The sequence below is a fragment of the Canis lupus genome, chromosome 10 (assembly GCF_048164855.1).
Source record: "Canis lupus baileyi chromosome 10, mCanLup2.hap1, whole genome shotgun sequence".
In the NCBI taxonomy this organism is placed as follows: domain Eukaryota; kingdom Metazoa; phylum Chordata; class Mammalia; order Carnivora; family Canidae; genus Canis; species Canis lupus.
This window is the reverse complement of record NC_132847.1, coordinates 20,132,949-20,148,012: the sequence shown is the minus strand read 5'-3', so window position 1 is coordinate 20,148,012 and position 15,064 is coordinate 20,132,949. Positions and strand designations below refer to the sequence as shown.

The window sequence follows — 15,064 nt, the reverse complement described above, 5'->3', positions numbered from 1 at the left end:
AGAAATTTGCCACTTACTTTGGCAATCCAGTGCACTAACCCACGGCATTCCTTAGAATGATAGTCACTGCTGTGAACAATCACTGAGGCTAAATTTAGAAATTCATTCATTTGTCCAGTTCTCTGCGGGTTGCTTTAGCCGCTCTAGAGCAGTAAAGCCAGTGATTTGGGGTTTCAACATAACTGTGCTCTAGGTAACAACATGGATGACCGGGATTATGTCATATTTACTGGCATGGTCCAATTGGAGTTTATATAAAAGGGTATCCACACTACAATACACGTGCACACACACACATATACACACACAACTGGGCATATGTGTAAATGTGCAGGTGAGGGAGTTGAATTACAATGGATTTTCATGACAACTAGTTTTTTCTTATTTTCTTACACTATCTTTAAATTTTTTTTTCTAGCCCAAAATCTGCTTAAAAAAGCAAAACAATTTAGCTCACATCTTGCTCTTATGGATATTAAGAGTGTAAACTATAGTAGGGGTGCCTGGGTGGCTCAAGCAGTTGAGCCTCCAACTCTTGATTTCAGCTCAGGTCATGACACCAGGGTCCTGAGATTGAGCTCTGCATCAGGATCTTGTGCTAAGCACAGAGTCTGCTAAAGATTCTCTCTCCTTCTTTCTTTGCCCCTTCCCCCATGCACATGTGTACTCTCTCAAAAAAGAAAAAAAATAGTATAAGCTACAGACCATTACTTCAAGCTAAGGAAAAGAATTAGATTCAGTACAAGGAATTAAAGTCTCAAGTATTTTTAGTATTTAAGGTAATTATGATAACTAAACTTTACGTAGGTATTACATGTGCTAAGCATTATGCATAGTTCTACACATAAAGCATTTCATTTATTGCTTTGAGCAACTTTGTGAGGCAGATTCTATTATTATTTCTATTTCACAAATAAACAAGCTCAGAGAGGTTAAGTCCCTAATCCAAAGTACAAGCCAAAAAGTGGGAAGGCCAGAACCAGTACACAGGTCTGCCTCCTCCTCTACCTGATGCAGAGCCTTCCCTCTCTGGCAATACTTTAGACCATTTTTCCTCTCGTTCTCTGTGTCCTAGACACTCTGTCCTTCATCCAATCTCTCATACTCTTTGTGTTACTTCATAGGTTAGAATCTCTCTCTGTGATGTTTCTACTACTGGATATGCCCCATTTATAGTTCACAAGCATATATTCACTGTGATTAGTTGATTAATTTCCTTCACCACCACTAGTGAAAGCCAAGTACCATGTCTATCTTGCTTACTACTGAGAAGAAACAGTACAGAGTGGTGCTCAAAAGCTTGAGTTCTTTAGAGCCAGATCTCCTGGATTCTGGCTTTGCTAGCTGACATTACCATGAGTGAGTTATTTAATTTCTCTTTCTCTCAATTTTCTTACCTATAAACGGGAATAGTAATAATACCTCATGAGAAGTACTGAGAAGTAAACGGGTAAAAAATAAAATGGTAAAACCCTATCCTGGTATCAGCAGGACTTAATAAGAGTGAGCTACTGTTTATTCCTGACATCTGCCACAGGGTTGGTTAGATAGCAGGCACTCAATACATAATTTTTGAATAAATGAATGCAAGCACACACCAATGAATGAATGAATCTTCTGGAGTTACCCTAATATCTTCACTGGTGGCTACTCAAGGTATGACACTGCCTACCAAAGCTTTAGCTGAGGATTAGTACTACTTAATCCCAAATCAAGAGACAGACACCATCTCTTTGGATGCTCTTGAAAAGGTTCTGGATTTGGAGTTCAGTGGCCAGGGATCTGATCCCACATTTTACAAATGAATATTGGTACAATCACTTGGTACTAGCATTTTCAAATACTCTTTCCTATTAAGAAAGAGGAAAAGAATACAGAAATTCATCAACTATATCTGAGCTCAGAGATACTGTATTCATAATGTCTTGTAGGTATGAAACAGCACCCCCTTCTGATAACCATACTGTACCTGAAGCTTCATATCAGTAATAACTGATTATTGGGTAGTTACATAGTTTCAAAAACTTAGCATACCTAATTCCCAATCATCCTAACAACACACAGGGAAAATGCCAATATTCCAATTTTATCAGGGAGATAATGAAACTTAAAGAAGTTGAGGAGTTTGAGCAAAATGACACAGCAAGAAAAGCAAGGAGTATGATTGGAATAGTACATCATCTCGTTTTATCAATCTTACTCCTTATTCAATAAGTGAGCACAAAATACCTTCTAAAGAAAGATCATTGTTAAAAGGTTACATTTTTAACATAATGAAGGCAACTGGTAAAAATGTTAAAATATCATTAGTAAGTGTGGTTTGCTTTCAAATACCAAAGATAAAAATACAAAAACATTTTTGGGATCTTTATTGGACATCCAAGCTTTGGGAACAAACCAAGGCAATGGTCATGCTTCCTCTGGAACACAGCTAAGATTTAGTGGGTAGATTAAATTTAGTTTGGAGCCACTGTATGCCACCACCTCTTGTAAACCAAATGTTAGATCCTCTCATTGTCATCCTATTTGCAGAAAAGTATGCTTTCATTGATTTTAATGTGCGAAATGTTAAGATCTTCTCTAACAGAGGAATCTTGGAAACCATCTGTCCAAGGAGAAGAGCCTATTCTCAAGATGACTATAAAAGAATGAAAAGTATTTATTTATTCACACTTAATCTTAAAGTAACTTAAGAACTTATCATCTCGGGGATCCCTGGGTGGCTCAGCGGTTTAGCACCTGCCTTCGGCCCAGGGCGTGATGCTGGAGTCCCGAGATGGAGTCCCACATCGGGCTCCCTGCATGGAGCCTGCTTCTCCCTCTGCCTGTGTCTCTGCCTCTCTCTCTCTTTCTCTGTCTCTCATGAATAAGTAAATAAAATCTTTTAAAAAAACTTATCATCTCTGATAAGGAATTTGAATAGGATGAATGAATAAATAAATAAATGAAGGAATGAATTGGGAGGAAAATAATCTTTCTTAGCTTTTGCAGGGAGGGGATGGGCCTGGATGTGCTGAGCCTTAGCAGTGGCTCAGAGAATGGTGGAATCAGGCCTGAGGCTCACAGATGAAGCCCCATCTCATGGGATCTCAGATGTAAGAGATTGGCAGGGAAGTCCGGGGATGAAAAACACCTGAGCGCCAGGTGCTCAGGATCCCCCCTCCCATACTTTCTATGAGAAGTTTGGCTCACACCAGCTATTACAAAACCCCCAATACTTGTGGACTCTATACTCTCCCACTCATAGTGGGGGTCCACCTGCCCCAGAAATCAGGCCAGGTGCATAGGCTGCTGCTTCAGCCCAAATGCTGTGTGTGAGAGGGACCCATCCAAGTAATGCCGTGGCATTCCTTAGAATGATAGTCACTGCTATGAACAATCACTGAGGCTAAATTTAGAAATCCATTCATTTGTCCAGTTCTCTGCGGGTTGCTTTAGCCGCTCTAGAGCAGTAAAGCCAGTGATTTGGGGTTTCAACATAACTGTGCTCTAGGTAACAACATGGATGACCGGGATTATGTCATATTTACTGGCATGGTAACACTGTGACATAGTGTTAAGTTACTATTTACCTTCTGAGAATATGCAAGAAGGAGAATCATCTGCTTCGGAACTACAGTTGACTGCAGGTAACTCGAAAGTACAGGAAGTAAAATCTTGGATAAAGCTGTGAGGGGGACTACTGAATAGGTCTGAGGGAAAATGAACAATGTAGCTCTGCTTGTCAGTTTACTGGAGAAAAGGAAAGAAGTATTTCTTCCTTATGAATATCTCCAGTACTGCAAAATACAGGAATGGAACAGAAGCAGAATAAACCCTGAGATATCTTCTCTAACAGATGTTCAATAAATCCCATTTTAAAATGTTCAATTTTATTCAACCAAGGTTTTGTTAATGTGGAGAAATGCAAAGAGCATATATTTTGGTATTTTTTAGATCATAATTTGAATTCTATCTCAGGCACTTACCACCATGAGACCTTGAGAAAAATACTTAAACATTTACCCACAGTTTTCTCATTTATTAAATGAGATCATCATACCAAAGAAGACTGCTTTGAAGATTAAACAATGCAACATATGTGCTTTACACAAGCTAAGCACACAAAAGTTGGTTTCCTTCCCTATATTCATATTGACTTCCTTTCTTTTATATAGTAATATATACCTTTCATTCCTAAAGTTTTGTTTGTTTTAAAGATTTTATTTATTTGAGAGTGCATGAGTGGGGGGAGGGGCAGAGGGAGAGGGAGCAGCAGACTCCCCACTGAACAAATGAGCCACAGAGCTCGAGTTGGAGCCCACGAGTGAAGGAGAGCTATCCCAGGACTCAGAAATCATGATCTGAGACTCACGAGCTGAAGTCAAACACTTCATTGGCTGAGCCACCAAGGCATCCCTTAATTCCTAAGGCTTCAAAATGTTTTCTATGTTAATAGCTAACACCCACACTTAATGTATGTATATATGTATACAGTAAAACTGTTATGACTCTTACAAGGTTCCCAGAGCTGTTATAAATGTTCTATGAGAGTAATTAATTTAACCCTCATAAGAGATCCATGAATTTGGTAACATCACCACAATTTAACAGAGAAGAAAACTGGACCTAGAGATGTCTCTAACACCAGATAAGAAATGAAGCTGAAATCCTAACTAGAGCAGTGTGTCCTGGTATGTCCTCCTAATCACTGCATTAAGCTGCCATACTATCTAAGATAAAAATTCACTGCTGCTGTAACTTATAACACGACTTTAAAAATCAATCTGTTCTATTGATGAAACTGAAATGTAATTGTGTCTAATTTAAAATACGTAGCAGATATTTTTCCATATACTTGGAACTTATTCCCCCTAACAAAATAGCTTTGTTTTAGAGGAAAAATCTAGAAAAGGGAACACCAATCCACAGTTAACTGCTTGTTTTCCTAAAATTGTTTTGGGATATGGCCCAAATTCAAGAAAAATGCCATGATGTTACAGTCTTAGTTGGTTACTACAGTGCCTTGCAGTTCAGAACACACGATGTTTTAAGTTTGCTCTAACAGGAATGGGTTGAATATATAAGAATATGTCTCAAACTCATCAAACTTGGAATTAAAAATGGGAAGTCATTTTGAAAAGGACAAGGATGTGGTAAAATATTCAAAAGGTCAAAGGCAAATTCTGTTATACCTAAAATAGTCATGCTTTTTCACACAGTTACAAATACCACCTAGGGTACAAAATTCTACAACCATCCTAACTCTATTTGCATTTGTGAAATGCTAAGAACATACTGGACAGCATTTTGATAGAGATGTAGAATACATTTTTTAAAAGAAATTCTTATAGAGAATTCAATTCAGCATTAACTAACAAAACCAAATCAACTAGATATACTCATGTAATTCAATACTGAAAATATATAATAATGAGAAAAACCCAGCATCTTTTACTGCATTTTCCTGAAATTATTGTATTTTTACATTATTTTAAGCCTGAGTTTATTTCTTTAACTGGCATTTCCATTTCCTGATGCAAATTTATTATTTTTTTTCAAATCTGGAGCAACATGTAAGAGCCTTTTAGCCATTAGAGTACAGTTATCATGCTTTCTCTGCTCTTTTTGCCCTCTGATTTATACACTTAACCATTGTTTGATAAATGATTTAATCCATTTTTCTCTATTTAGGCAGTAATTTTTTAGTAGCAAAGAGCAGAACAAAACATAAAAAGGGAAGAATTTTTAGAAAGTTATATCAAGGATTCCAAGGGAAGGGCAGACAACGTTCTTCAGTAGATTTTAATAGGGATAAAAGCCACCAGGAATAGTGGCATTAATGCTTTCTATGTGTTTCTTCTCACTCGGATTTCTTTCACCTCTTTGTCTCTCAGTGGATTCAATCGCCAGTCTCTGAAGAGGTGATTTCTCTGGTCTTTGTGCTCCAGCAAAAGATCCTCTCAGACCACCATAGTTGACTCAGACTTAGTTTTACATCACTTTCCTGTTGAACTGACAAACAAATGATCTAGTTTTTGTGTCCTAATACCAAATTCCCAGAGGAAGCATAGAATTATCCTCACTTAGACTATGGATTGATATCTACTCATTTGGTCAATTAGCTTGACAGCAAGAATTCACCTATTATTTGAAGGTGAGAGTGTTTCAGAAAAGGAGCGTGTGGACTGGACAGAACTTGAAAAATATCTTTCCCTCTCATAATGACCTAGAGCCATAACATGGTATTGTTATATCCCAGCATACCTTATAGTTCATTTAATCAGGCTCTAGATTGTATTACAGCAATATTTTTGGAATTTTAATACCTCAATTTTCAAAGAGACCAATGATTGCAAACCTTCTGGAAGATTTTTTGTTTGATATTCATTTTATTACTTGATTAAAGAATGGCGTTAAAAACAAAAAAACAAAACAAAACAAAACAAAAAGAATGGCGTTGATATATATTTGAATAGTTGCAGTTCAATTCTATGAATAACCACTGCTTGTAGAACTATTGAAACAAATGAGATCTATCATTAGTCACATGTGTTATTATTGAGACCAGTTAGGCTATAGTATTCCTTTAGTGATGCTACTAGAAGCCTGAGTCAAGAAATCTTGTAGATCATTAATGCATCTTACCCAACTCCACTTACCAATTATTTTAATCACAGATTTAATTTAAACAAATAAGTGTTCTTAAGATCATGAAAATGGGATAAGTCAAATAATTAAACTAATGAATTATTATTAGTCCTTCTTATATTATAAATCATGGTGATTTATGATTGGAAAATAGATGTGATAACCTTTATAAAGCTTTAGTAATTTTCTTTACCCATATTCTTGGAAATTTACCATATTCTCAAAAAATAATATTTTCTTTATCAAATTCTCAGAGTATTGAGGAAACCAACTTAGCCATGAAATGATCTTGTATAGGCCATTAAAACCTTTAAATACACTGTTTTTTATTCTTGAAACATGTTCTAATGAAAACATATGCATTTTTTTATAGTAGAGAATGTTCTTCTATTTGATTTTTTTTCCACTTACTTATCGGATACATTTATTTACTGTACTATTTGTATCACAGGTTTGTACTGCTTCGAGTGAATAAATGATAAAATTGTTTATTTAGTTTATAGTGTGATAGGCACTTTGTTAGATAGGGATACTGAGTGTTCAATCCCAGAACTCTTAGAATTCCTGAATTATTGATAAACTCAACTCATTACAAGTGTGGCAAATGCCTGAGAAATTAACAATGACAAAAAGAAGTCACACAATTGATATTCTAGTTCAACTTTGCTTTCAACATCTTAAATTTCAGGAATCCTGGAGGTGTTTTTGCTCTTCTTTTTCTTATGAAGATAGTAGGTATACACTGAACTTCCTGCCCAATACTAGTGAATTCTTTGAATATTCAAGATACTCATATTTAAAATGTGCTTTATAGGTTGGAATTCGTCATTTGCTTCCAAAAACAAACTATGAAAAGGGAAAATAGTAACTTTATAGTGGAAAAAACTAGTAAACACTACCTCAACCAAGTGATCAGCTATAACATCATCATCAGTGATGTCTTGAATCCCCTAACATGATGTAAGAAAAACATTTGTCTCTTTCCCAAAACTCATAAAGCCTCATCTAATCATGCAACAGACACCAGACAATTCCAAATTGGGGCACATTCTCTGAACTTGACTCCTTAAACTGTCAAACTCATAAAAACAAGGAAACTTGGCTTGGCTCTTCAAAACTGTTAAGGTCATCAGAAACAAGGACATTCTGAGAAACTGTCACTAATCAGAGGAGACTGAAGAGACATGACAACTAAGTGTGATGTGGTACCTTGGACTGAATCCTGGAACAGAGAAAAGATGGTGAAAAAAACTGTTGAAATACAAATATGTCCTAGTCAATAGTAATGTATGATATTAATTTCTTAATCTGGATAAATATCCATGGTTATATAAGATGGTAACATGAAGAGAAACTAGCTGAAGCATAGGCAGGTCCTCTCCATGTGATCTTTGAAAATTCTCTGTTAAGTTAAAATTATCCCAAAACACAGAATTTATTTTAAAATACATAATTTAAATAAATATGGTTTTATGCATGAGGAACTATTGAAGTAGTTCTGCTTTTCAATTTTGCCACTTTATCATTTTTCTATTTTGTTTTACTCTTGAAAGAAATAAATGTTTGATAATGCTTAAGAGCATTTTGTTCCTCAGTTTTTATATGGATATCAAGACAAAAGAAAAAAATAGCTATATAAAAGGTCTGTTGTGTAATCCTTTACAAGCTTGGAGTAATAACTAATTCGTTAATCATATTTAGGATACTTTTAAGTGTATCTGATAATATGCATTATTAAAAAGCCTATTCACTATTCAGAGTTCTTGAAAGCCTTTTAGACACACAGTACAAAGTCTCTTCAAGTATCCTACCATTATTTTTCTTTTGCTAAATTTATTTCAAATGTCACACTCAGTAATGTTATTGAAGGCAGATTATTGACAGTTTCCATTCATGGAGGCCTTGCCCTTGCCAGAGTGCTGACTGACTATCTTCCCCAAGGAATGCATTTCAATGTTATTTCAAATATAAACATTTTTGGGTAATATTCCAATTGTTTCTTCTTTGTACAAAAGGTTAAGGTAAGTGGTTAAATCTCCCTCCACTGAACTGCGATGAATGAGTGGGATTGGTACCTTTGGTGTTTATTAATTTTAAATGGAAATTGTCATGTTTTGCTTATAAGAACTTTTTGCTGAATTATCAAAGATTTCTGTCCAGCCTTTGTGAATAACAAGTATCAGAGGAGGTGGGTAGATGGAACAAAAAAGTTTGATGGACATACAAAATAACAGAAGCTTTTCTAAAAACAGCCTATCATCAAAGGATACCTGAAACTTAGTCTTTGAACAGAAAATCCAGTGCTACAAGTTAAATACATCTTTTTTTTTTTTTTTTATCATCAGTAAAGCTCATTCTGGATTTTACTGAGGGTCTAGTCAATGCAAGGAGCATGGAAAAAAGAAAAGGCAGAAATAAAACTGTCTCTATTGACAAATGATATGATTGCTTATGTAGATAATTCCAATAGTTCTATAAAAAGCTATTAGAATTAATTAGTGGTTTTAGCAGGGTAGTAAAATGTAAAGCCAATATACAAAATCAACTGTATTTTTATGTACTAGCAATGAACAACTAGAAATGGGGGAAAATGCTTTTTATAATAACAAAAATATTAAATACTTCAACATTAATCTAGTAAATTCTTAGTAAAATGCATATGCTATCCATTGCAAAACACTGATGTTAAGAAAGCAAAGGAGACCTAAATATGTGATATATACTGTGTTCATATATAGAACACTTAATACCATAATTTCTCCTCAAAATGATGTAAAGCAATCACAACGACAAAAAAATCCCAGCAAAAAATTTTTTGCAGAAGTTGGAAACTATATACTAAAATTTATATGAAAAAGCAAACTGTCTAAAATAGCCAAAAGAATTTTGATAAAGAGCAAAGATGGAGGAATAATACTAACACTTTTCAGTACTTACCCTAAAGTTATACTAATCAAGATATTATGATATTGGCAAAAGAATGAATATACAGATAAATTTAGCAGAATAATGAGCCCAAAATAAATCCCCTATGTATGTGGAATTTATTTTTGACAAAGGCCAGTTTTGACCAAAGCAATTCAATGGATAAAAATAGTTTTTACATATGGTGCTAGATATTGGACATTCATATGCAAAAACATATGAACATCTATCTATATACTATAGACCTAAATTTTGCTGTCTGGATGGCTCAGCCAAATGTGGCTCTTGATCTTGGGGTTGTGGGTTTGAGCCCCACATTGGGTATAGAGATTATCTAAAAATATATATATTTTTTAGATTTTATTTATTTATTCATGAGAAACACAGAGAGGAGAGAGAGAGAGAGGCAAGAGACACAGGCAGAGGGAGAAGTGGTCTCCATGCAGGGAGCCCGACATGGGACTCGATTCTAGGTCTCCAGGATCAGGCTCTGGGCCAAAGGTGGTGCTAAACTGCTGAGCCACCCGAGCTGCCCTAAAACTAAAATCTTAAAAAAAAAACAACTGAAAATTGTAAGATGTCACTATTTACACATTGGAATGATTATAATAAAAATAGTAAAATTAAAACATAGCAATACCAAGTGCTCATGAAGCTGTTGTACAACTAGAATTTTCCAAATCAATGACTGGAATTCTCAAACATTACTGATGGGAATGACAAATGGAAAACACCTTGACATTTCTTGTAAAATTGAATATCTACTCACAGAAGCTATCAATCCTACTCCCAGGGATTTATCCAAACACAGTAAAATTTATGTTCACAGAAACATCTATGTGTGGATGCTTATAACAGCTGTATTCATAATCACCAAAAGTTGGAAAAGTTACTAGTTACTTTTTTTTTTTTTAAGTTACTAGTTGGCTAGCAAATTCATAAATTAACAATGGAATGCCATTCAAAAACAGGAAGATATAAACTACTAATACAGGATGAATTTCAAATGTATTTTGCTAAGAAAGAAGTCAGACTCAATGGGGTAAATCCTATGTAATTCCAATTATATGGCATTCTACAGTGAGCAAAACTACAGGAAGAGAAAATCAATCAACAGTTATTAGGCCTTGTGGATCAAAGGAGGGTTTGGTTTTAAAAAGGCACTAACCTTTTAATCTAAAGGTTATAAGAATAGGTACAGATGATACAGTTAAAATGTGATAGCGTTTTAGGCAATAAGTAACAGTAGTTCAATATTTGTCATTTGGCTTTATAATAGAATTATTAACTCAACATTATGGAGGCCATGTAACCAATAGGCTTTAGGCTGATCATTTCCTCTAAAGTAACATTTTCAATTCCTATATCATATTTCAAAAGGGATATTTGAAAAAACACATAGAAGTAGTTGTCCAAAATCCAAGTGTTTGATAACCATGTCATATTTGGAATATTTGAAATAAGGTTTAACCTAAAATAATTATTTTTTAAAAGGGACATAAGAAAATACAAGTGCCACGAAAAAGCACCAGCCTGTACACTTTGTTTCTCTAGATAGGAGAACTCAGACACCTTGTTGAAGTTCAGGCATGCTTAGGTTCTAAATAAAGACAGCCATCAAGTGAAATTGAAATTTCACAAGAAGTAGCAACATAATTGTACCTGAATACTTTTGGTCAAAAATTGGGTAGCCATACTTTAGAATACTTTGCAAGAGATTATTTTATTGATGAGCAATTTAACTAATCATAGGGGCTATGCTATAGTGGTCATGACTATATAGCATATGGTCATGACATATGCCACAGTTATGCTATGCTAGTGGTCATGACTATTCATGCGTCTCTATTGATCTATTGAACATCAATATTAAGACAGGCATTGTGCACTGGGGACAGAAATATTTTATTCAGCCTCCCTAATAAAAATTTTCTATATCTAATGAAGGAAAGTGACTGTGATATTGTGATTTATAGTAAGAAATATATATTTGGTCATCACCCAGGGCTCCTGGCTCAGAGCTCCTAAAACCCTTGGAATTTCCTAAGTGAAGAGAGCAACAAAAGTGTCTTTTGTTATATTAACGAGACACTTGGCCTGAACCTAAGGATGAAAGCTGGTTGCCAGTGGAGCTAGATGTGTGATCAGAGGTTTAGAACTTTCAATCCTCCCCCTCTCCCTAACAACCTCTGAGAAAGGGTGAAGGCTAGAGGTCAGATCAATTATCAAAGGCAAATGATTTCATCAATCTTGCCTATGTAATGAAGGCTCCATAAAAATCCAAAAGAACTAGGTTTAGAAGCTTCCAGGTTGGTGAACATGTGGAGATACCAGGAGAGGGCACACAAGCTCCAGCACGCCCCCTCCCATGTATCTTGTCTTCTGCATCTCTTTCATCTGTTCCTGAATTATGTCCTTTTTGTGATAGGCTAGTAATCCAGTAAGTAAAATGCTTCTCTGAGTTCCGTGAGCTGCTTTAGCAAATCATTTGAACCCATGGAGGGGGTTGTGGGAACCTCTGATTTAGAGCTGTTGGTCAGAAGCAGGTGACAACCTGGGCTTGCAACTGGCATCTGAAGTGAGGTATAGAGATAGTCTTGTGGAACTGAGCCTTCAATCTTTGGATTCTGATACTATCTCTGGGTACATAGTTGAGTTGAATTTTAGGGCACTCAGCTAGTCCAGAGAATTGCTTGGTAGTGCATGAGGGAAGCCCCCAATCCCACCCCACCCCACCCCACTCTGCCACTGCCTCTTCCACACACACACACACACACACACACACACACACACAGTGGAATTGGGTCCAGAACCTAATTTAGAGACATACACAAATGATTATAGTATAGTATGGTAACCACATATAAATTTATGTCAAAGAATATTGAGAACACTGAGGAAAGAGAAATTGACTAACATTCCCAGTCCTATTGTTCCAGAGTAAGAGACTGTTTCCACACAGAAAAGAAATGTCAGCTAAAAGGGTGAGTGATTGGTTTTTAAAGCTGAGAGAACGGTTTGTATTTTGTACAACCATGGGAAAGAGATGGCCATGTTCATAAACCACAAGTAATGTATTTCAGCTCAAACAGTGGTTTGCAAACCTGATTTGTGTACTGGGGCAGAATATCTAGACTTTGAAAGCATATGAGCACAGGTAAATATTAACAGATTTATTTTTAAATCCTCAATTTCCTAAATTTGTTTTCATAAAACTAATGTGCTTAAGAAAGCACCCTTTTTTTAAGACTTCATGAAGGTGGATGGAGAATTGAGGCATTAGAATCTGTGCTGGGATGTTTTACATTTCAATGTATTGTGCAGTGGGGCAGAGGGAATAATGACAATTATTACATAAAAATCATGCTGCTTTTCATATTAGATTTTCTAAAAACATATCGCTATCAAGGGAAAGAATTTGTAAGAAATATGCAACCCAGCAGAACATTATTTTTTCCTGGTGACAAACCCATGGCAATGTTCTGTGCCTTGCTCATCTATCTTACAATGAGATTTTCTAAGATTGATATAAAGCAGGGAATAAATACCCAGTCTCTGAGAAGCAGGTCTTCTCTCCATTCTCATTAAGAAAATGCTTGGGGAGACCTCTCACATATCAGGGTCTTACATATTTTGCGTAATATTAAACATGAAAAAGTTAATAATCCTACTTTTATTTCCAACAGATCAATGTTACTTTTCAAATAAAAGACTTATAAAAGAGGCTAGTTAATGTTTGAAATATATGTGAACATTTATTCAGACTCATTTAAGATATAGTGCCACTAAAGTTTGCCAAGAAATTTATTGGAAGCTATAAATCCATTCTCATTTTTCATTCAAATGAAAGTTTCCTGCTCATTGTTACTTGTCAAACACTCCTCTGCTTCTATAGTCATTAGAACTAAATGCATATTTAAATATAGATTAGCTTAATCTGAGTGTTTTGGATTTTACTTTAAATAACATATATATTAAGTCACTTACAGGGTTTTGGAGCCCTTACATACCAGCTGGTCAATGCCTTCTCTTTTTTGGTTGCTAATTTCAACAAATTAGACTAAATTTCATTTTGAAAAATGGAATAGTCTTTGTACACTTACTTGTAGGACAAAAAATGTTCCCAAAATTCAATTTAAGATATAATGTCCTTAATGCTAGAAAATTTGTTTTATTTCATTAAGATTAATTCCTCCTTCTTGAATGCTGACATAATGTTTTAGTTTAACAAAACTGTTTTAACAAAAACAGTTTTTTAAGTGTAATGGTTTTCAGCCATGAAAAAATCTGGCTAAATGTATAATAATCCTTAAATGTTCATATCACTGGCCCATGTGGCTTGCCTTCAAAAGGTTCCTCTAGATAATCCAGAATACTAAAATTTGGCCTGAATGTACAGCCCTTTGTTCATAAAGGGAAAAAAGTCCTACTATGTACAATCTGTTCTTTCCAGTGGCAAAGCATAAACAATGTGCCTTCTGATGAAAGCATAACAAAATTATCATTGAATAAGTTTCGGTAAAAATTTTTTTGGTTAACCTTCAAGAAACTAAAAAATTAAATGACTGGTAATGACAAAATAATAACTATTTTTCAGGTCAGGTGATTTTTATTTTGGGCATTCAACAACAAAATTGAAGGAAGTCTAATCAAACTGTCAACCACAAATCTTTGAAGTAATTTTTTATGATATAACGCAATGTGGTTATTGTCATATATCTCAGGAGTTCAAATAATGAGTGACTTTGAACTAATAAAATTTCTACTATTCCATCCAGTTATCTGCAAGAATGAAGCATCTCAGATTTTATATCTATACAAAGAAAAGCCATGTCATCCATATATTTAAAGGATGTCTTCCCAATAAATTATTGATTTTTAAGTTGGATACTTACTATCAAATGTCCAATATATATCATTTTGAGGGAATATTTGTTACTAATAGTTGCATTGCTAGTTCAATTCAGAATACTTTAACTCTTAAATCCATTGGTCACCAGAAACCCAAATCGGTTCCAAATACATTTTTATTGGAGAGCCTTAGAAAATAGATGTAGTCATCCAACTATGTGGAGGCAGAGAGCAGAAGAGAGCTTTTAAGAACAGGATTGAGAGAGGGACAAGAAAGGAAAGAGCCATAAAACTTAATGGTGACAGAGCCAGAGAGGTAGGAGGCAAGTTACAAGTGACAGCTTAGGATTCGAACATTTTAAGAAAGAAAAAAGTAAAAAAACAAAAGCAAAAACAAACAAAACCCCAATATTATCAAATACTGCTGTGAGCTAAGTCAGGTAAGAATTGCATCATATCTACTGGTTTTAGTCACTGGTGATCTAAAGCTTTCTAGAGCATCACAAGCCTGTCTCAAATTGCTAAGAAATTTAAAAGATATTGCCTGGAGGTGAGGAAAAAAACGTTTTTTAGCATTAGACCCCAAAACACAAACAATCTTGCCTAATATAAGTATTAACAGGGCTTTATTTTTACATGAGATTTACATGATTATTTC

General features: G+C 35.0%; 1 long non-coding RNA gene across 1 annotated transcript in view; it reads left to right on the top strand.

Moving 5' to 3' along the window:
* The first annotated feature begins 3,572 nt into the window (after positions 1-3,572).
* The window catches only part of LOC140640879 (uncharacterized), a 30,564-nt gene continuing 19,072 nt past the window's right edge, over positions 3,573-15,064 (top strand). Inside the window, exon 1 of the long non-coding RNA XR_012037487.1 lies at positions 3,573-3,629. This is a non-coding gene — a long non-coding RNA (uncharacterized lncRNA). The remainder of the gene's footprint in view (positions 3,630-15,064) is intronic.